Raw genomic sequence first — 23,687 nt, forward strand, 5'->3', positions numbered from 1 at the left:
CATTGGTCAAAAAAGTGGGAATAAGTCAGAAAGTAGATAACAAGGTTGGGAGTTTGATGACAAACCAGCAACCTGCACTCATAAAATGTTAGATTTAAAAAATGGATGGTTGTTCCACAGTCAGTGTGACTCATGAGGGTAATAAAGCCTCCTCTGGAGTGGCAGGAAGAATTCAAATTCCTGTTAATGCCTAGCAAGCGCATACTGGCATTGACATAACCAAAGTTATTCAGGGAATGTGGGCAGGCTGAACTGAAGCAGCTGGAACCTGCAGGTTCAAAAACAATCTCAGCTGTCATCAGCCTTGAGCTTGAAAGTGATGAGGTACGTGACCTACACGAGGGCCAAGAGGACATCATCCCAAAGATAAAAGATGATGCAACGCCAGCCTTTGCTCCTGATCAGCCAGCAAATTATTGCAAAAGATGCAACACCAACAGAAATGGTTAAAGACAAGATTCATCAACCTGTATTAAACTTGGCAGGAGATGCTTTGCAAAAAGAAAGTATTAGAAGGACTTACTGACAAAGGTGTCTACATGGTTGCAGCATTTCAATAGACTCGTTTTACTTTCAAAATTAGTGATATGATAGTATCAGCCCATGAGCTATTTTCATGGAGCATAATGGCTCTGTTTGAAACCTCTCTCACAGCTCTGAGCAAGGTCCTTTCCTTCTCCAGGGGTCTTCTCCCCTCACCACATTTCATCCATCTTCTCTGCATAGCTAATAAGCTGTTTGGGCCAGGACTGTGTTGTTACATGACCTTGCCAAAACCGTTTTCTGGACACCGTCCTCCTATAAATCATGGAGCACAGTACAGCACAATGCATGGGCAAAGCTGCAAGGAGCTTATGCTAAGCTCCGTAATTAAGACATATGGGGCCTTATGCACAGCTTAGAGAAGTCAATGGAAACACTGTCTTGTAGGCTGGATGACAAAATGGTAATGAAGCAGATGTTATTTTAAGGAATCATTTTTTCTACTTGGGGATATTGTGATGCTTCAGGGAAGAACTGTGCTACTAAAAAGCACAAAAATGAAGAAGGGGGAAAATTAATAAAGTTTTTTTTTATTATTTTTTTTAAAGAAGTGTATCAGTGTTATAAATGAGTTTAAGAGGAAATCTGGAAAAAAATACTCGAAAACAGTACAAATGAGATATGAGTTAGTGTGTAAAATTTTGTTTCAGTTTGTTTTTAATGATCTATTAAAAAAATAATTAAAGACTGTCCTCTTGTTTACATGGAGATATAAATTAACTTACAGAACAGAGGATACTGATCAAAGTAAGAAAAAGAGGACCTGACTCCAGACAAATTAATTTTAGGTGAATTATAAGAAATAATTAAAATATAAGAATAGGATGGAAGGTACTTTTTTATCAGCAATCTAAAGAAGAGAAAAATGCCAGTATGGCTGTGGAGTGAATAGCTGGCAGGGCCACTACATGCGGATATTTAGTAGATTTGTTTATGTGACAGTTTGCCTGTTAACAGGAAAATATTGATTCCTCTGGCTTTGCAAATCAGTGCCCTTAAGTGTTCTGGCCAGAAATTCATAATGGCAATACAAAAATGAAGTTCTCAAGGAATGAGTCTGGCCCTAAATATTTGCTGGGCAAAGGGAAGCATTTTTCTTGCTTGCAAAATGACATTCAGGCTCCCAGTTTCCTGCCTTGCAAGGTATATGGTAAAGGCCTTAAAAATAAAACATACAGTAAGCATGGTCTGTTGTAACCCAGACAATTATAGGCATCACAACAATAAATTTTTAAACAGTTAGGTAATATATAATAAATAAAAGATGAACAGGAAAGCACTCACAGCTACTCCCCTAATGCATCTGGAAAGTAATTAACTTTTTTTTTCTTTTTCTTTTTTTTCCCCCTCCTTTAAGAATGTAATGTATTATACGCTGGCAAAGGAGGAGCCTGGCCTTGCATTTCCAATGAGATTTATCTGGGGTCAGGCTCTGAGGGAGCAGCCCTGCCACCCACCCTGTGGGATCGCCTTTTCTATTCGGCATCATGCCACCGCGAGCCAGCCTCAGGGAAACGGCATCAGGAGGGCTTCCTGGTCAGCAATATCTCACAAGAAGCCCTCACAAGAGATATTCAGAGCATTTTATTAGTACAGAGGACTCCCCAGGGATGCCTGTCCCACCACCCCAGCCATGGACAGTATGGGGGAAGGCCTAGTGGGGCCTGCTGAGAAGCAGTCAAGGCTGCCATGAAGTTCACTCCGTTTTCTGGAGCATCTGGGTGCCTGTGCTGTTGGCTCCCTGAACACAGGAGTGTGAGCCTGAGCAAGGTTTCCTGAGGCCAAGCAGTTGTAGACTGCTGGGTCAGTGCGTGTTTTCTGCAGTGGGAGTGGGAAGAGCTCCTCAAGGGTGTGTTGCCAGAGCCAAGTTCAATGGAAACCCCCGAGGACAGTTTAAAAGAAGGGAGTTTGCCAATGTGGGTAATGCATTGACTTTGGCATTTACAACAAATAGCACAAAAATGCTGTGCTGTGAGGTATATTGCAAAATCAATTACCGCTGGGAACTTTTGGAGAATGGAGATGTTGCTGAGGGGAAACTTTTAGGATAGTGGGAAACAAATTCATTTATTTTTTCTTAGATGATCTCATTGAGTGCTTTGCTTTTAGGATTAACCATGCTTGTAAACCATTGTCAAAGATATTGGAGTTCAAGGTGGGTGACTACAATTCATGCAGATTAAAAAATGCATTGCATTAAATACAAACTAAAGCACAGATGGGGCAAAACTCTAGGAAATGTTTTACAGCAGACAACCTTGCAGTGGTAAAAGTAAGTGAACAGATGATTTGACAGGTGTTTTTTGGTGTCTGATTTGTGTGGTTATAGATATAGGCAAACACAGAAAATGCGGGCTTTCTAGAATGAAGAACTTCACATGGACATTGTCCTGCCTAGGAAATAGAGAGACTGTTTTATGTCCTATGCTAGTTGTATGAATATCTATGTCCACTGCTGTACAGTTCCCCACTTCCCTGTTTAAATCAGATACCATCACATGTCATTTCACTTCTATTTAAAGAAATCAAGCCACAACCAGACACATTTTTGGCTGATTAATTCCTGGAAACATCTGTTGGAGCCAGACTATTATTAGATATGGACTTTTGACATGATTTGCAGACACGGCCATATACAGAGATTAACCTCTCTTCAATAAGCACAGCCCTGGTTTGCATCCCGAACAAGATGCCATGACCCAGATGCCCAGCTGGGCTGAGCAGCAGCACAGTGCAGCCCCAAATCGGTTCAGCTCTCTGTGTGCTTGTCCAGTGCCAGCTGCCAACAGATTGAGGTCTCCAAAGGAGGCAAATGCGCAAACTATGACCCTTCCTTTCAGTTGTGCTTTTGAAGTAAAATGGGGGAAAAAAGGAGTTGGAGAATGTGCTAAATCAGCTTTGAGCTCCTGGGATACATCCCCTTTGCTTCTTACATGCACTCTGCAGTCACACCGTGTTTGCAATATGTAGCTGAAGCTGTAGGTATGTCTGTTTTTTAACAATGCAGATGGATGCGAGATAAAGTCTTTTGTAGACAAGACCCTTGCAAAGTGCAATGTCAGAGTATTCCAACAGCTGTGCATGAGGTACATCTGTTCTGTCTGTGTTATCTTTTTTCTCGTGTTCGTTGTGACACTAAAGCAAATATATACAAGACTATAATTTGATCTTAAAACAGTGTGTGCAGGATTCATCCTGAACCCTCCACATGACTCGATCCGTGAGACTCAGAGACAACTGCCCAGATCTAGCTCTGTATATCCAACCTGCATATAAACATACCCTTAAGAAGAATCATTGAACCATAAAATGGCTTGGGTTGGAAGGACCTTAAAGACCACCTGGTTCCAACCCCCTGCCATGGGCAGGGACACCTCCCACCAGCCCAGGCTGCCCAAAGCCCCATCCAGCCTGGCCTTGAGCACCTCCAGGGATGGGGCATCCACAGCTTCTCTGGGCAGCCTGTGCCAGTGATGCACTGCCCTCTGAGTGAAGAATTTCCTCCTAACCTCTAATCTAGATATTACCAGAACACAATTAATGTTACAAAATTCACTTCCAAAATGTAAATAAATAAATAAATTAGAATGCTTAGATTCATCCTCTCACCTCTGCTGTTATGTGTTTTAAGGTACAGGCCATAATCATGTGATCACATACTATTTTCTCCATGGGGCATGGTCTAATTCAGCCCCACAAAGATGGAGTTGTCCTATGACTCCTTTGTTCATGTACGTGGTGTTATTATCTCAGATTCCTTTGCCTGAGCATCTTGGGTACATCACATCAACATTTCTGACAGTAAAAAACCTAACTGATGCACTGAATAAAATCTCAGAATACTTAGTACCCATTCATTGTGCTTACTACTGCATTTAAAAATCAATCCCTAATCATGGCTAAGTGACACAGAGGAAATCTGTGGCCACAGAGTCTCCAGTGTCTTTCCCACAAAGCCTTCCCACCACTTCCTTCTCTTCTGCCTCTCAGCTCCTCCGCTGCGCTGAAATGGTTGTTTTGTCTCAGGCTGATTTTTCCCTTTTTGAGAGCAAATGCAGCACTCTAGAAAATGAAAAGCAAGTGAAGTTCGGTAGTGTACTGTTGCATTAAGCTGTTGTTTGGCCTTGTAAAGGAATAACCCCTCTCCCAGTATCTTTTGTTAGACTATAATTTTATTTACTTGTTTATTTATTTATGCTTTGAAAATATTTCCTGGTTTGCATTTTATGCACCAATTTGGTTGTAATTGAGTAAAAAATAATTAACATACAGTAAGTGTCTTCTCTTCCCTACTGTCACAATGTCCCCTGGCACTAGTGAGAATACCAGCAAGGAAGCTTGACATTCTAAAACCCTTTTTATTTCACAATGAAGAAAGGTATTTAGGCTATAATTAAATTTGAAAGAGCCCACAATGGACTCCAGAGGCCACGTTTACTCTTCATGTACATAGGTCTACTCCCATTGACTGAAATCTGCACTTGGATCACAGATTCATTGATTTCAGCTTTGATCTAATCCTGCAGTGGCTTTTATTTTCTTTATTAGGATGCAGCTGATTTTCAGTAAGTTTCTTTGCCACAAGTGTTGCAGATACCTTCTCATTTGAAGCCCTTTCTGTAAAGCACTAATGGTATGATTGTTTTCTGAAAAAAAAAATAATAAAATAATCAATTGTTATCTCTTTGAAACTCTTGAAACATGCAACTCCATTGTAGTTCTTTGGCAAGCTGGAATAAAGGAAATTGGTTCCAGAGTTCCAAAAATACTTTCATAACTGCATATGTTCCAATTAATTCCCCGGAGCATTAGGAGGAATTCAAATTTTCCAGTGGCCTGGGAGCACTACTGTCAGTTCCTTCCCTTCTGCATCAGATCACTTCCTCCTGAGATTCCAACCAAATTCAGGAGTGATGCACAAGGTTGTGGTAAATTCTGTTTGATCTGTTTATATTCATATGTATTTCCCAAAGGCCAGGCTCCTTTCCAAATACTCTCAGACTCTCCTGGAAGTACTTAACTGCAATCTGCAATCTATAAAGAATAAAAGCAGGTAGAATCATAGAATCATAGAATATCCTGAGTTGGAAGGGACCCTTAAGGATCATCAAGTCCAACTCTTGACACCGCACAGGTCTACCCAAGTTCAGACCATGTGACTAAGTGCACAGTCCAATCTCTTCTTAAATTCAGTCAGGCTCGGTGCAGTGACCACTTCCCTGGGGAGCCTGTTCCAGTGTGCAACCACTCTCTCTGTGAAGAACCCCTTCCTGATGTCCAGCCTAAACTTCCCCTGCCTCAGCTTAACTCCATTCCCGCGGGTCCTGTCGCTGGTGTTAATGGAGAAAAGGTCTCCTGCCTCTCGACACCCCCTTACGAGGAAGTTGTAGACTGCGATGAGGTCTCCCCTCAGCCTCCTCTTCTCCAGGCTGAACAGGCCCAGTGCCCTCAGCCGTTCCTCGTACGTCTTCCCCTCCAGGCCTTTCACCATCTTCGTAGCCCTCCTCTGGACACTCTCCAACAGTTTCATGTCCTTTTTATACTGTGGTGCCCAGAACTGCACACAGTACTCGAGGTGAGGCCGCACCAGCGCAGAGTAGAGCGGGACAATCACCTCCCTTGACCTACTAGCAATGCCGTGCTTGATGCACCCCAGGACACGGTTGGCCCTCCTGGCTGCCAGGGCACACTGCCGGCTCATATTCAACTTGTTGTCTACCACGACCCCCAGATCCCTCTCTTCTAGGCTGCTCTCCAGCGTCTCGTCGCCCAGTCTGTACGTGCAGGTCTTGCAGAATTGCAGAATTGTAGAATTGTAGAATTGCAGGTCTTGCAGAATTGTAAAATATGGAGATAAGGAAGAGGTTTCCCCCACCAGCAAGTCAGTGGATCAAGAAAGGGAAAAGCTCTAATTCCACTTCTGCTGGCAATCCCATATGTAAACGATCTTCTCGCATACTCATTTCACTACATCTCAAGCAAGACCAAAAAGAAGGTTATATTAGGCCAAACCAGAAGTCCATCTTTGCCTGTATCCTGTGTCTGGCGTTGAACAGCAATAGTAACTGGAGGACAAAATACCAGAACAGGACAAATGTGAAATGGGGACTTTTTAGGCCTGAGGTGGATTGACATCTTCATGTTAGTAACCATGGATGGAGTTTTCATCTGTGAGCTTGTCTAATTGCTTTCTTAACTAATTTATACTCTTGGCTTCCGCAACACCCCGTGGCAATCGGTTCTGCTGTTTAATTATGCACTGTGTGGAAAATGCTGCCTGTAGTTTCTTTTAAAGCCTTAGCTTGACAGTTTCATTTAAAAGCTACTCGTTCTGTAGTATAAGAAATAATAAAGAACCTTTCCCTAGTCCTCCTTTCAGCATCACCTACGATTTCAGAAATCAATTGTATCCTATCCTTTTTATTCATGGATAGGAATAAGTTATTTAGTTTCTCATTGTACAGAGGCTATTCCATAACAACAGGCATTTCTGTTGCTCTTTCAGCTACCTCTGCTCATTCTTTCCTGGTTCCAGAGAAGGCAAGACCAGAACTATAAAGTTTATGTGCATCACTCCTCTATTTACTGACCTGAATACTTGTTTTGCTTTCCTTTTGTCTTTTTCCCTGTTCACTTTGGTTTCCTTGTTTCCACTTGCTTTGTTAACAACTTCTAGCACTCTGTGTAACTGCCCTGGGCTATTTTCACAGAGCAACCTACACTGATCTGAACATCTAATTCTTTAAACGGTAGCATCTGATGCAGACCTCATCACTCTTTATATATAGGCAGGATTATTTTCCTACATGTGCATCAGATTTTCAGCTGACCAGAAGACAATTTCACCTGCTGTTTTATTGCCCGTCACTCAGCATCATGCAATCCTCCTCCAAGTCTTCACAGTCAATTTCAGCTTTCATTACCCCTCAGCAAAGGTTTCCCTTTTCTTCTTTGTTCTCCTTTCCAGATCATTCATTAATACATTGGAGAGCACAAGTACCAGCACAGATCTCAGTGGTAACCCCTTGCAGCATTTTCTGCACTGTGAGAACTGAGCATTTACACTTGGATTTATTTCCTGTCTTTTAATCACATATCAGCCCATGAGAAGAACTTGACCCTTCTACTCACTGCTTAATTTCTTCATGTATTTTTGGGGAGGGAAACTTTCAAGTGTGTTTTATGAATGGACTCATCACAGAGTCATTGATTTGCATTGATTTTAATGCCTGCCTGCATCACAATGGGGCTATAATTAGGAAACTCCTAAGATACATGAAATATAAAATTTGTTAGTGCTCTCACAGATGTTCATTAGCTCCAGAAGTGCTCATTTGTATGGAATGTGGTGCCTCTGAAATGTTTTAGCCTTGTTTTGTGCTACATAGGTTTGGATGTGCGTGTCTATGGGAATGGGCATCTGGCACTCAGAATGTTTCCCATGACAAACAGTTTTTGAAATTCTTGGCTTATTTCAAACAAATTTGACAGAGGAAGAAAGGTTTGAAAAAAAAAAAAAAAAAAAAAAACAATCAGGGAAGGAGACAGGAAGAAAGGACGGCTGGTAAAGGGCTGAGATCTCGTAGTGATCTGTCTCACTGAAGAATGGGTTTAACACAAGCACATGTTAGAGCACCTTGGTAGACATCAGAGACTGAGAGAAATAGAGGAAGAAGAATAGGAGAAACAGATGGTACGAAAGCTTCAGCTGTAGTAAAAATCTTCAGTCAGATCTTATGATAAATTAGACACCAGAGAATCCAACCAGCAGTCACAGAAGGCTTCCAAAACAAGGCTTTAGTCACTCATGGACCATCTTGTCTGGTGGTGATAATTGAGGGAAGGGAAGGGAAGGGAAGGGAAGGGAAGGGAAGGGAAGGGAAGGGAAGGGAAGGGAAGGGAAGGGAAGGGAAGGGAAGGGAAGGGAAGGGAAGGGAAGGGAAGGGAAGGGAAGGGAAGGGAAGGGAAGGGAAGGGAAGGGAAGGGAAGGGAAGGGAAGGGAAGGGAAGGGAAGGGAAGGGAAGGGAAGGGAAGGGAAGGGAAGGGAAGGGAAGGGAAGGGAAGGGAAGGGAAGGGAAGGGAAGGGAAGGGAAGGGAAGGGAAGGGAAGGGAAGGGAAGGGAAGGGAATATTTATTGTTTGTTTGTTTTTCATTTCACTTTCTGAAAGAAACTGATGCATGAAAATAAAACTGCCTGCAAAGCCAAGTCAGTATTGTAGGAATGTGTATTATATGAATAAGATAATCAAGAGAAACCAATCATCTCATTGCCTGGTCACATCAACATCTGTTTTATATGAGCAAAGCTGAACCATGTAGGCTGAACTAGTAAAGGAAATTACTAGTATAATTGTGATGATGACTGTAAGCAAGCTTACAGTAACTAAAATCTTAAAGTGTCTTCCCTCTGCTCTAGTTACTTATCTGGTGTATCTATGACTTTGTTCTAATTGCTTATATAATGAACTACAGTACACCACTGGCAAAACAAAACAAAACAAAAAAAACTCTTTTTAAAACCTTAGCCTGATGTTGATTTTGCAAAATCCACTTATATACACAAATAATTATCTCACTTTAATAAACCTTTTTCAGTCACATCCACTGAAGACTGGAAGGAACTTGGCAAATCTAATACTTCTTAATGAAATTTTATGTCAGTGAAAAAATGCAGATTCTGTGACAATGAAACATTTACTCATTCTTCTCAATTTAATTAAAATATCTCCCTCTGTATCTAACATCCAAATATTCTATTTAAATATTTTGAAACAAACAAACAAAAATGTCAATTTTAATATTATAAATGCCTTCTCATTTGGAAAGAAATATTCTTTTTTATTGAAACTTTTTAACAGGTTTTAACTTCAAAATTGCTAGTTTCATTTTCAACCAAGCTATATATATACGTGTGTGTTTGCTAAAAATATCAGCAGCTGGAGACGATATGTTTTACACTTGTAGGGGGAAAAAGTTACTTAGCTCTAGAATTCAGGGCTCTTGAAAATCATGCCATTTTTGAAGTTCTCATTTGAATTTATAAATTTTAGTTCAGACCTCTCTAACTGAAATAAGAATATGCAGAGTCATTAAAATGCTCAGCATTCCCCAGATACCCACCCAACACATAGGGATCTTCCTAAGAACGGATTTTCAGCTTATAACTATGACTGGATTGAGTGCACACTAAGCATGTTTTCTTTCTCAGTGAACAGCCCGTTATTTTAATGTATTGGTGTAAAGAAATTGAAGTGCTTCTCAGCACACAAAGACAACTACAGCGTTCTTGTATGTGTATTGAATTCTGTCTTCATAACACCCTAAAACATTTTATGCCAAGTGGCTCTGAATAAGACTGCAACCCTGTCTAGGCACCTTAAAAGATTTCTTGCCTCACAAAAAAAAAAAAAAAAAAAAAAATTCTTTCAAAGAATTGATCTTATTTCAGCTGATTTTCCAGCACGGCTGGACAGCTTTGCCCACATGTGACCTCTCATGCTGCAGGTACAACTACCAAGCTACCTGCCATACAAGTTTTAAGCTTTCTGTACCAGCACACAGTGACAACAACCTGTTTTGCCTCCTGATTTTAGCGTGCCTCTTCCTCTTCTGCTTTCTGTGTGAGCTTGGTCTTTTTTGTTCTGTCCTTTTCTCATTCTTCTCATTCTTTTTCTGCTGAGTCTTTGGCTCTTCAGCCTTGATTTCTCTTGGGCTGTTGCTTTTGCTACTAAGCAATGAGGGATGTGAATTTTCTCCTCATTGCTGGTCCTCAACAACTCTCAAGAAGGTGTGGAGAAGCTGCTATCTTTGTTGGGCATTTGCTGCCCCTGCAGCCAATGACTCAGACATAGGCATTTGGGGCTTTCATAGTATGAGGGAAAACTCCTTACCAAAACATATTTACCTAAGGGTTCACAGACAGCTTGTTCACCCAAAACTGGTTTTCATTTTTGATACTTTTTACCTGCTTAAAAGCAGAATCCTACAAGGCATGTAAAAAATCCTATTCTTCACCAACAGAATTTACAAGGCTTTAGCTGAATGGCACACTGCTGCAAACACACTGAGTATTTGCTATCAGCAAAGGGAGCTGTGCTGATGACATTGATTATATCCGGGCCATTACAACCATGATTTTCAGTATATTCAATGCAAAGAACACATTTATGATTTCGTGCCTTTTTTTTTTTTTCCTTAATTTTTCACTCCATAGGTCATGGTGTTCTTAGAACTTCCACCTATTTTTTAAGGAGAATAAGTTGGTTGAAGAAGTTGGTGTTGGAACACAACCAGAATAATCTCTCCTGTTGCCTGTCCTCTGCCTGCTGCAGATACTGAATAGCTTCATACTGCTTTGGATGCTCTGTACTCCTCCTCACTGTGCTGCTGTATATGTTGAAAGTGAAACGAAAGGATTTTCAAACATTTCTCTGCATCTTAAAATAGCAACAGTAGTACGTAACCAAATTGGGAAAGGACATGTTTGGGGTGGTGTTCATTTGTGCATTGTTTGCCACAAAGAGGTCTTAAGAGCCTTCCTGCCAATATGCTAAGCGCTAATAAAGCATCATCAGGCTTTATGCTGACTCCGATGAGACTAAGCTAGCTCTCCTATAACATCTTAAATACATTTAGCAGCTGCATGCACAAACTCTGACTAAATTCCTCTGTTTTTCAGCAGACTTTTCTATCTCACACTCTTACAGACTGGTAAGATTCAGCCTTGACTCCCCGCCAGGCGCAATATGAAGGATTCTATAATTATCAATCTAGTGATGGCATTTAAAAGCAAATGCATTATCATGCACAGAAATCATCTCATGTCCCCTACAGCGAGTTCCACAACAAGGACTGTCACTTTGTTTGACTATAACTCTGGTTTTATTACATTTAAGCCTCTTCCATCAACAGACTCCCCCAACCAAAAAAAAAATATTCTTTTAATCATCAAATAGCATGTAGTCTAGAGTGGCTGTCAATGTACCTAAAGGTCATATAATGTCAGAGTCATTATTTTCAAATCATCTACACTCATGAGTCCTACTTTGCAAAGCTAGCTATCAAAACAATAATAAACACAGAGCATGTGTGGTTCTGCATGACAATTTATGCCCTATCATTTCAGCAATGTGGAAGAGAAGCAGCAAGATTCCTCCCCAGTCCTCCCCTCTCTATTGCACAACCACTGTACTCAGCAGAGCATTGTATTATATTAAATTAATAGCCTGAGCACCTCCTTACCAATACCTTTTTCTCCTTGACCCACTTGGAAATCCAATGCATTCAGGAACCAGATTATCTGTTACAGAGTCACCAGCTCTCCCAGAACCCGGTATTTTACCCTGTCATGGATCAGAAAGATAAAAAGCAACTTTAAAATGCACATGTTATGATACTGAGCCCAGTAACTCTAGCCTGTCTGCCTCAGCTCAGGCTTGGAAACAGAGCAAAGATTAATGTTTTGAATGGTATCTGAATTAATGTCCTGTCAACCAGCCACAGGGACAATGCTTGCTGTTTTCCATTCGCTCATGTGGGTTTAGTTTCCATAATCCAGGTAGGTTTCAATCACTGTTTGCAGCATCAGGAAGGCTTTGCTGAATCTGCAGTCCTGGGTATTGTTAAAACTAATATTTCCAGCCACACTCAAGGCAGGAGCCACAGGTCATTGGTTCAACAGGTTAACGTGACTGACATAGATCTCACTAACTCAAAGAATGATTACATTTATTTGCTGACCTAGATCTTTTGTAGATTAAGACATACTCCTGTCTTCACCTTCTTTACCCTCCCATTTCCTCTACCTTAAAAAAAATAAATTGGTTAACAGATGTAGGCAACTGGAAGGCTTCACATTTCACCTCTCTATTTTCTTCTTCTCAATGACAAAAGCAGCAAAGGCAGAATAAGGCTGAGACACAAGAAATAACTGCCCTGTACTTTCCTCAGCCTGCTATCCCATACATTACCCCGCTCTGTAATGGCACTGGCAGTGGTGTTAATATACTGTATATGACATCAGTCCAGGGATAAAACAAGAAGACAGACTTTAAATTTCTGTATCCAAAGCAGACCATGTTTATCCAGTCTGAGCTACATGCAATGCTCTGCATGAGCTCCAGTCAACAAAAAGCAATTTCTCCTTATATTACTGTGAATTATTTACTACAACGTTTTGAACTGACATCCAGATTTTCCCCCTCTGTTGAGAGTTTTATTGCAATGGAAAGAAGAGAAGTAAATGAATAGCAGGAGAGGGGAAATAAATCCCATTGAAATGCACTGGCTGATAAAATAAGTGTCTTTGAAACAGCGCCTTATGCAAGAATAATTGTATCATTTATTACAGTGCTCTACTGATGTACTTAGGGCCATCTCTGACTATGACAGAGATATGGGAAGCAGAGCTCTGGCAAGAGCACACATGGGTCTGTGGGACTCTGTTTATAGGCTGTTAGTGAAGACACTGGCCAGCCAACTGGCCAGCCCTAAAGACAGGGTTTTGAAGCCTTCCTATAAATTGTGGAGAGTTTCAGAGCCAGGATATTGACCAAAGGGCTACAGACACACACATACATGTACACAGACCGGAGAGGAAAGTCTTCACCTTTACCAAGCAACAGAGGATCTCGTGTCTTTGGCACAGAGGACAGAGCAGACACTTTGCATCTTGTGTTCTGCCCTGAATACAGAAACACGCAGAGCTGAGAACAGGTCCCTGTCTGTCTCTCCCACATGAGCATTAGCAGGGAGGCCCAGCTAGGTCCCAGACAGAAACATCACCTATTACTGTCTCAGCACCAGAGGTAGCTCAGGGAAAAGGACATCTGAGCCTTCTCATGGACAAAAAGGCTCCGCTCCAGAAGTAGCACCTGGCTCTAGTTCTGAATCATAGATGTGAGCCACCCTTCTTGAGTCCAGAGTTTAGGAGTTTCCAGACCCATTGCTAGCTTAGTTTCCATCTTAAGCAGCACCAAATGAAGTTCAGGAGCTGAGCATAGATCTGTAGAGCCTGGACCAGCTTATCCTTTCTCTTCCAAAGCTTGCATTTTCTCCTGATCCAAACTAAAATTTTCAACAAAAGTTTGTGTTGGTTGTGAGGAGCTTTCCCACAATCTCCAGCTCTTGCTATTAAAGCTATTGCTGAATCTCATGTAAGCGTTGGTTGAGTTATTCCTTCACTGCTGAGGAAAACAGCATTTAGATCCACAGCTGTCATTCCCAGGTTTCACTTTGCAGCAAAAGAAGCTAAGGAAAATGGCTGTTACAAATGTTCTTGCATAAGATTCTTCCTGTATGAGTATTTAAATGAACAGAGCATCCATAAATTTTTGACAGGATGAAAACTTATTTGGACAAGTCAGAAGAAAGCTTGGCCGAATGATCACCACAAGCAACCCCATGAGAAAGGAGTACAGGCAGAGAGAAAGCTGAAGTGGCAGACAATCAGGAATGAGAGGCCAGTGATGAGCTGAAATGCTGGGCTTCACACATACACAGCTGAAGACGGGCACTTGACAAGCTGGTAGTGCCACACTTGCCAAGAGTTCTGGTGGAAGCAGTGAGAAAGCTCGGGAACACATTTTCTGCAGCTGATTTGCTTGTCCTTAAGTAATAAAGTCTAGGCACTGGCAAAGCAGGCAGTTGCTGATAGCAGAACTGACTCCACCACCAGTTTCCCCCTCCAATGGTCAGACTGCTTCCAAAGAAGATGTCAAAGTCCAGGAAGTGTGATGGGACAGCCCCTCACATCAACAGCATAACCCCTCCTTTCCCCAGCAGCAGCAGGAGCAAAAAACCTGATTCTCTGTGGCTCTCCCCTAACTCTGTTCTTTTTCCACAGAGGACCAGCTTCACCTTCATCTTCTAAGTGGTCAAACTCTGCACTGTCTCTGGGCCAAGTACTTTTTCCAAGGTGGAAGCCAAGGGTCTGAGTCTGAGCCCCGTTGTACTGCATCGGCCCTGACTGGCTGCAGTTATCGTGTCAATGGGAAGATACATGCACGTGCTTGTCCCTTAGCTGCCTCTTCTCTTGGGAAAACAACTTTAATGATTTTTTTCTCAGTGGAAAGGGGAGAATGGAAGATACGACACTCAGGGAGTAAGACTAGTGAGAAGAATGGATGTAGACAGTGCAATCAAGCGTGTGTTTTTATTGTTTGTTGTTTTTTGTTTGCAAGTTTGTTTGTTTTTTTTTGGGGGGAGAAGGGGGGATTACCTGGGAAGGAAAGTAGGAAACTGTGTTTTTCTCTGTGCATGATGAGGCAAATCCAGCCTTTTGCCTGAATAGGTTTGATCCTGCATCATTATAAGAGCTTTTGGCACTGCTATGATGCAGAAGTGGCAGACATGCACCTCTGCAGGTCAGTCCCAGGGCATTGGTGTGGTGGGGATGTAGTGGTGGGACAGGAGCAATCCCATAGCAGGATGGGATTAGTGCCTTGCAGTCTGCTTTGGTGACTGCGCTGCACCTGGACACCAGCCCCAGAACTTTTTTACCAGACTTATCCACATGCAAACTCTGAAACCGCGACCCTCTCCAGTGCCAGAGCCACTCACAGTGGCTCAGGTATTCACTGGATTTACCCTTGAGTGTGGATCAATAGATCCACTAGACAGTTGGGATGTTGGGATGTTACATGTGCAGGCATGCCTAGTCTGCCTCTTTTGCTTTGACTAACAAACAGCAAAGAAAGGACTGAGCCTGTGTCAGTTCACAAAGGCAATGAAAACCTTCAACCATTCATTAACAAGGTTCCTGTGAACAGGCATGTGAGCCTGCCTTGGGTTATGTAGATAAGCCAACTTGGAAATACAGTAAAAATGAAAAAGAATTGCCAAGCTGATAATTAATGTGCAGTTCAAAAAATTATGCCTTGTTGATGCTGTCCTGGTTAAAGGAATAGCCCTGGGGTGGAGTTCTGAACCAGCTTGTACTCTTACTCTGAATTTCCATCTCTGTTATGGTGGACACTATGCAAGTACTCTTTCTCCTGTTTGAATTGAGATGGAATAGTGTGTATTTTATATTAACCTGTGACCTCAGATTCAGTTTTTTTATTAGGCTTCTCCTACCTGAATGAGAGCAGCCTCATTCTCTCCTTATAGAGGTAGACACAGGGTGCAAAAGACACCCACAATCACCTGCCTGGTGGTTCTGGCACCTCCACTGGCATCCATCGTTTGTCCATGACTCCCATTTGTTTTCCTAAGAGAAAAAACAAGGATCCTCTGACACCATCATCCCATTCAGTGTGAGGTGCAGGAGGTCTTAAAGAGGAAGTATAGTAACTCAAGGTCTTAGGCCAGGCAACAACAAATCTGTATTGCTGTTAGTAGATCTATTCTCTTCCTCTCCCTTTCTTCCAAATTGTTCCTGTTCACAAAAATTCAGAAGAAGAATTCATAGGACTGTTTTCACAGGCAATAAACAGAACTTAATGATCTGAAGTAAAGACCCTGGAGTGAGAATACTTTCATCTGGCCAGAAGACACAGGACGAGGAGGCAGAAATACAGCCTTGCAGGTGCCATATGACTTCGTACATGTTACACAGAACCTGAGTGCTTCTTCCAGCCATTAAAAGGGATCATGCTCAAATTTGAAGTTTGTAGAACAAAGAAGTTTAATGACTCAATGCAGAGGTGCTTTGAAGCAGAACTGCTACAATAAGCAAAAATAAACAGCCTTGCCTTCCCATTGAAATTAAAAGTACACAACAGAATTGAGCTGTGGTTAGCAGGGCTGCACCAAAGGAGGTATGTGGTTACCTTCTCAGCTGCTCCACGTGCAATGAAAGGAGCACACACTCCCTTTTTGTTAGGGAACACGGACAGTCCGTCGCCTCCTGAAAGAAATGCTGCTGTGCCTTTCCAGATATGTTACTGGTACATTGGAAAGAATTAACATCCTGCCTCCACTTACACAAAGAGAGGGTTCTCGTTTGATGCCAAATGGCCATGTGCACTGATACAGAAATAATGTCTTGGCAGACAGTGGGAAGGAAAAGGAGCCAAATTACATCATTCACTCTCCTTTCAGTGGGGATAGAAGACTCTATTTACTACTTTGGCAATAGCCGACACCACAGCTGCCGCTGGTCACATATAACAGGAACAGAGGGAAGGCAACAACAACAAAAAACCTGAATCCTTAGAGCCTTGAGATCCTCTCTGCAAAAAGTCCCATGCCTTGTGCAACAGGGTGCTGTCCTAGGATTTAGGCAACCTCTGACCTAGTCCCACCACTGTCACCAGTGTCTGCTGCGTGACCTTGGCCAGTCATTTCTCTTCTTTCCTCTGGCTCTTGGTCCTGTTTATTTGGTTAGCAAGCTTTTGAGGGCAAAGAGTGACATATTGTGTAAACTCCATGCTCAGCTCAGCCCTCTGCCAAGTCTCATCTGGGTCCTATAAACACTCCTGCAATAGAACAGAAACAACAGAGGCTGTATTTCTGGTAAGAAAGAGAATGCACTGCAAGGGCTGAAAAGGGGTTGATTTCCAAAGACAGGATGAAGACGTAAGGTAAATGTTACTAGATGGGCAATTCTGCCAATCCAGAGCAAGTTTAGCTGCACAAATGCTTGATGGAGTACAATGATGAGAAGTCACCAGTGTGGCTAGAATGAGAAGTGGAAGCAGTTAAGCAGCTTAAATATTTCTTTAAGCATAAATTATCAGAGAGAACAGTTGAATTAATATGAGAAAGCATGGATAAATGCCTCTGAAAGACTGCCAGATTCATCTTTATAATCTTTATAGGAAGAAGCATATTTCACAAAGGATACACCTATAGGGTGTAAAAAAAAAAAAAAAAAAAAAAAAGCGTTTGACTGTGCAGCCTAACAAGCTTAAGTTTTCTCCAGTTTCCACTGCCAGAAAGCTCAAGCATACCTGACAACATCTTATACACTTCAAGCAATTGATAATTATCAAGCACAAAAGAAAAAATCTTAATTTCAAATGCATGCTCAAGTGACACAACTCATTTCTTTTTGCTCAAGCAAATCCCTGCAGAGTAGAAATGTGGTAAGTGAAAGCTAAAAAATACCCCCCAAAAAACAAAATGCCTTCATCTCAGGATGGAACACAGCATCAATTTATGAAACCTTTGTTACATATAATTCAACAAAACCTGCTGAAAAACTGAAGGAGTTGGTGCCTCAGAGAATTTTTATACTTTTAAAATGACCTGTAGTAGCCCTACAGAATGATATTAAGGAGGCCCTCATCTGTTGTTTGTTTTTTTTGTGTGTGTGTGTTGTTTGTTTTTTTTGTTGTTGTTGTTGTTGTTGTTTTCCTGCAGAACATACCCCCAACTTCGTTAAGAGAAGCAGTGTTATTTTGTAACTAAATGAGGTTCTGTCTCACTGGCAAGCATATCCTGCTCACCCAACAAAGAAGCCACACACAGAAGCATTCCAAAGGGATATGTCCTTAAGAAAAATAATTAAAAAAAAAATAAAAAATTCACTGTAACACCATCAGTCTGCAGAGTCTGCCAGAAATTGACTTTGTGGAAGAAAAATGACTGACAGGAGTTAGGAAGCAAGCTAGATGTACGTGACAAAAGTCTGTTCTCTTGACCTTTTTATTTTTCAGTTAATGTCCGTGAATTTCTGTTCATTACAAAGCAATTGCTGAGCTGTTTTGTTTGCCTGCATTCAAGTATTCCCTGTATTCAGTCATACTATTGCCCTCCAAGAGGATCTGGTTTTTGTATGCAATGGATTTTCACAGTATCGCACCAGCACCCAGAGCCCTGGAGGATAAAGCCTTCAGGGCTTTCCCTCAAGGCCAGGAGGTCTGCAGCTGGTCTGTATCACTTCCATGGGCAGCTGAGCTCCACCACAACTGCTCTCTCATTCCCTCTCCTCAGAGGGAAAAGGGCAGAAAACACAATGGAAAAGGGCTCAAGAGTTGGGATAAGGAGAGACCTGCTCTGCTGTGGGACCTGTGGGCTGCGGGGGAACAACCTGCTCCCCCAGGGACCTCTCCACAGGGAAACTGCTGCTGCCTGCCTGGAGCACCTCCTGCCCTCCCACTGCACTGACCTGGGAGGCTGCAGGGCTGAGTCTCTCACATGTTCTCCCTCCTATCTCCTAGCTGCTGTTGCATGGTGTTTCTTCCCCTTCCTTAACTTTGCTCCCCCAGAGGCCCACCCAGCGTCACTCCCTGGCTTGACTCTGGCTAGTGGCAGGTCCCTTTGGAGCTGGCTAGAGCTGGCTGTGGTTTGACATGGGGCAGCTGCTGGGCTCTGCTCACCTCTGCAGCCTTCCTGCCAATCTCGCCTTTGTCTGCTACCAAAACCTTGCCATGTAAACCCAATAGGGCTGCTAATCTCCTGCTGCTAATCTCCTAACTGTCCCAATTAGGCTTGAGATGAAGATCTTGTATAAGGAAATACTCAGGCACACATCCATGTCTGGTGTTCTTGCTCAGAAACTGATTGGGAGCGGACAGGGATAACAAGAACTCAGATCTGGCAAGGAATGTTAACAGTAGGCAAGAAAAGGGGAAAAAAAAAAAAAAAAAAAAAAGTTGAGAATGAAGAGGTTGGTCTGAGATCCAGCATAGTTCTATTTGCCATGCTTTTCTTCTCCCCTTTATCATACCCAAAACCAAGATGAACAAGGGAACTGGAGGTAAAGTCACACACAGGGTTTTTGTGTAGGACTTTTTTTTTTTTCCCCATCATACGTGGCAGATTGTTCATTATTTTATTTCAATTGTCAAAATATAAGAGCTGGAATTGTCTACACTAGATGGTGAATGCTTCCAACAATATTTAAATTCCAAAGAAATAAAATTTATCCAAGGTGTCAAAGGTGAGCTAGGTGTTCACTTCCTTCACTCTCAAGGTAACACCATAAGAATTTCTTCCCAACTTTCTTAGACTGCTGTTCACTCAAAAGAAAACAATTGAGGTGAAATGTTGAACTTTGATACATCTGTAGTCAGGGGAGATGAATCTCTCGTGAGGTCACTGTCAGCCCATACAATTACAACTCGCTCTGACCCTACGGCTTCATTATAGCTTGCAAACAAGCACCTATCTCAACCTGGCTCCAGACTCTCTTCAAATGTCTGAATTCTGAAAAGTGTTTGCAGCATTTGTAGAGAGATTAGCTAACCTGAGCTCTGAAATTCATGGCAGAAGGAAGACACTCTGCAATAAAAAACAGGCCTCAGGAAATCCCTTCTTGACGTATGTCTGTCTTTTATACAAGAATATCTTTGTCATGCTGATAACCTCAGCTGTGAGTAGGAAAAGATGGATAGGAAGAGATCAACTGTTTTCAGGCAATGTAAACCTAAATCTGCTGGAGATGTAATTCTAATTTTGAGAGGACAAGAGACATCGGGCGGTTTCCTGTTTATTTTGGCTGTTTCTAGAATGTTTCCATGCATATGAAATCAATATAAAGCTGTGCTCAGAAATCAGCTGGTAGCTTGTTTAGTCTGTAGCACTCTGGCATTCTGCAATACCAGCATAAAACTCCATTAGTAAATGGGCTGAATCAACCTGAACAAGATTCCTGGGATGTAAACATACGTAGAACATATGAGTGGTCTACTCTACAAGTGGTAAAGGCATGGATAAGCATACCATCCAAGCATAAGGGTGTACTTGCCTTATCAAGCCCAAAACATTCTTTTTAATTTATGGACAAGTCCAGAATTCTGCTTCATGAACCAAGTCACACATTTTGTTTAGACTCTAGCTAGTCTCCCAATATGCTTCATGGACTTACAATTTTTTGTTAAGCCAATTAGTCCTCCTGTAAAGTGAAAGCCTGTATTGGGTAGTAAAGGGTTACCACAATGCTATGCCAGTGGGCTATTCCATTCATGTCATTTAAATATTTTCTACATGCTGAAGATGCTGTGATATTGGAGGCAAATTCTGTTTACAAGTCCTGTAATCATGTCAACTGCTGAGCAAAAGGAGTTAAAAGAGAAGCTTTATTCTTTTCATTTCTACAAGCATTGATTTCAGAGCTTTTTTTTTTTTTTTTTCAAAGTTACAGTTTTGCTACATGGCACTCACAGAAGGCCACAAAGACAGCTCAAACCTTGAAACATCTTTAAACAACCTGAATAAAGGGCAATTAATTGTGTTGACACTAAAATATTACTGAGGTAAAGCAGTGAAATTTTTAAAGGAAACCGTAAGCTGAATATCAAAAAGAAATTCATTTATATTCACTCCCTGGCCTCATTTTCCCTGCACACAGTGAAGAAAGAGCACCACAGCTTCTTGGAGTGAAGGTCTAGGGTAGATATGCTGGGGAACATAGTCATGGTCATCAAAGAAGGTCATCTTTGCTGGAGGGCAGCAAAAATGACCCTGAAACACCCTTTAAGATGGGCTCAGTCTCTCACCCCCCAGCACTCCCTTCCCTAGTATGTGAAGGTTCACCGAGGAGTCAGTAGGGTCAACCCTGCAAACTTTTCCAGAGTTTTATCTCAGGCATCTCCACAGAGAATGTTGATCTGTCCCTATACATTGATGTTTTTCAAATGACAGTCATCCCCTCCTCTGCAGATGCTCTACCCAAATTAAAACTATGCTGGAACCCATGGAGGCTAGAAAATTCATTAATGGATTTGAGTGAAATTGCTGTTTTATGGATTGTAATTTCACATATGGGTAGCTACACTATCTGTGGAGTTCATGGTTGAAACAATTTAAAGCACTTCTCACCCTCACACAAAAGATACACTAGTTTTATGAGCTTCTTAGCTTCCTCTCACCCATATTAAGCACAAATACATAATGTTAACAACAGAGTCTTGTAAGTTAGATCATCAAGAGGATCTGAAGATAGATTTAATGTTATAGAAATACAGCCCTCTTCAGGGTGATATGTGGTACCCTGTCATTTCAGAAACAACCTGAGGCACAGCAGCTTTTCAATGCAAACAATATTTAAGAACTTGGTTTTCATCAAGCCCAGTTTAAAGTTTGATCTCCCAAAGTGCTGATAGAAGTTGACTGGGACTGGTGTTTCACAAACCCTGATACTTTGCAGGAACCATTACATATTTGGCAGACTGAGCAGAAAGCATTTGATGAAGACTGCAGCTTGTGGTTGACTTGCCAGATACCTTCTGCTATAGTGTACTGGTTTTTTAAATATTTAAGAGATACACTTTTACTCTAGGGAAATGTTTCCTCTTCTCCAATTGTTGTGGAGCATGACTGGCAAGTAAGAATTTATCCTCTCCAGAGAAAATAACACAAGTGTGCTCCACTGCAAAACCACAAAGATTATATGAATAATTTTCAGACCAAAATTCAAGGCACATTTTAGTGTGGTATTAAAAATAATGGGGTTTAGCTTGCTTTTGTTTATCAAAGGTCTTAAGTTTCTCACTTCAAGTCAGTGTCTGGAATCCAATACCTATATTTCAATCATTCTTTCAAACCAGGTTTCTGCCAAAAAAAAGTATTTCCACCTGATTCACTTCACCACTTGTACAGTGCATTTAGAAGATCCTATCACAAGACATGGGCATATTTAATATTATTGAAATTACACTGCTAATATCCATGTCAATTATGTTTTGAGATTTATGTTTAGTATAGATATTAATGCAGTCTGGCTTTTCCATTTTTACTTCTGCAAGTATAATTTATTGAGACATAAATAGTAATATTAAAGCTATCAAGTATAAACATCAATACTTGACAGTGCTGTGTAATTTAAGAGTTACACGCATCTAAATTCAGTTACAGTACTTTCTGAATGCATATATCTTAGCTGCAGACTGCACCTCACCAGGAATACTGAGTTTAGGAAGCAGCAGGCTGTTAAGCAATACAGTTCTAACATCATAAGTTTTTCAGAAGGACTGGGGAGTCAGCAGCACATGGCCAGGACATTAAAAAATGAATGTTTTTCTCTTTTCAATAAATACTTCCTGTTTGCACCCAGTAACCCTTTTTCACATCTTCTGATCAATTTGGATTAACAATACTATTGGTGTTTTAGTGATTCCAGAGCTAGAGAATACAGAAAAATGGGCTGGAAAGAATCTCAGTAGGTCATTCATGCTGTCAGTACTCTGAGGTATATTCAGCTACACTGAAACCTTTCCTCACTGACCAGCTGATGACTAACGTCCTGCAGTGATGGGAATGCTACCTTCCATGAGTAACTTATTCCTTTGCTGTACTGTTCAATGTGTTAGAAAGTGTTACCTTATAGCATGAAACCAGAAGTAACTGGTAAGCAATGGTATGTGGTTAGAGAAAGAAAAAGCATATGTGACAAGGTTTGGCTAAACAAAAACTTCTTTTATTTCAAACAGACATTTTCCTGGTGAACCTTGGTGAAACAAATAATTTCATCAAGGTGAAAGCTTGCAAAACAGGGATACCTATTTTCCAGTTAAAATACAGCATGCAGTAAAGTTAGGATTATCTAAAGGCTCAGTAACTAATACAACCTTTTCATCTCAGCTCAACATAGACACAGACAATGTAAACGTGAAGGACTTGTCCTCTAGAAGTGTTTTTTCCTCTCCATTGAGACCTCAGTGACTTAACATAAATGCCTAACTTAGTTGTACACAGGGAATGCCAGTGTCAGTGCATGCAAAAGAACAAAAGATATTTAATATTTGTCAATATAACAAGGAACCCATATTTAGATTTTTGAATATTGGTTGGATGTGCAGCATTGCCTTTGATTTTAAGCTCAAAATACTAGCCTTTTATTATGTTCATAGATGTTCTAAGTAAACATCAGTACTGAATTACCATTGGCATATTTTGAGACAACTGTTACTTGTGTTTTGTATTAATGGCTGTTTTTAAATTTTAAGAAACCCTTCCAAACTGACACTACCCCAAAGCTTGCATCACTCAGTTCAAGTGAGGTGTTAATATTATCAGAGTCCACGGCATCCTTCACACTTGATTTATCTAAAGACCAGGGAGAAAGCACCTTTAAGATGAAACAAGCTGAAAAGGAAGCCATGAACATCATGCTGAAGGCAAAAGTTTTCCGTTGCTTTGGTTCAGTGAGCCGCCTGATAGAGACAGATGCTTGTACTTACCAAGAGGGGCTACCTCTAGCAAAAAGAGCTTAAGACCACACTTAGCACTGTCAGACACTTAGGAACCTTTTGGTACTT

At 41.3% G+C, this 23,687-nt stretch overlaps 2 long non-coding RNA genes across 2 annotated transcripts in view; one reads left to right on the plus strand and one right to left on the minus strand.

Moving 5' to 3' along the window:
• LOC137858338 (uncharacterized) overlaps positions 1-13,003 on the plus strand; it is a 33,344-nt gene extending 20,341 nt beyond the window's left edge. Inside the window, exon 3 of the long non-coding RNA XR_011097653.1 lies at positions 10,757-13,003. This is a non-coding gene — a long non-coding RNA (uncharacterized lncRNA). The remainder of the gene's footprint in view (positions 1-10,756) is intronic.
• Positions 1-23,687, minus strand: part of LOC137858357 (uncharacterized) — a 173,710-nt gene that overhangs the window by 79,631 nt on the left and 70,392 nt on the right. The gene's annotated exons all lie outside the window — the stretch shown is intronic.

This window comes from Anas acuta, chromosome 1 (genome assembly GCF_963932015.1).
Source record: "Anas acuta chromosome 1, bAnaAcu1.1, whole genome shotgun sequence".
NCBI classification, from domain to species: Eukaryota; Metazoa; Chordata; class Aves; order Anseriformes; family Anatidae; genus Anas; species Anas acuta.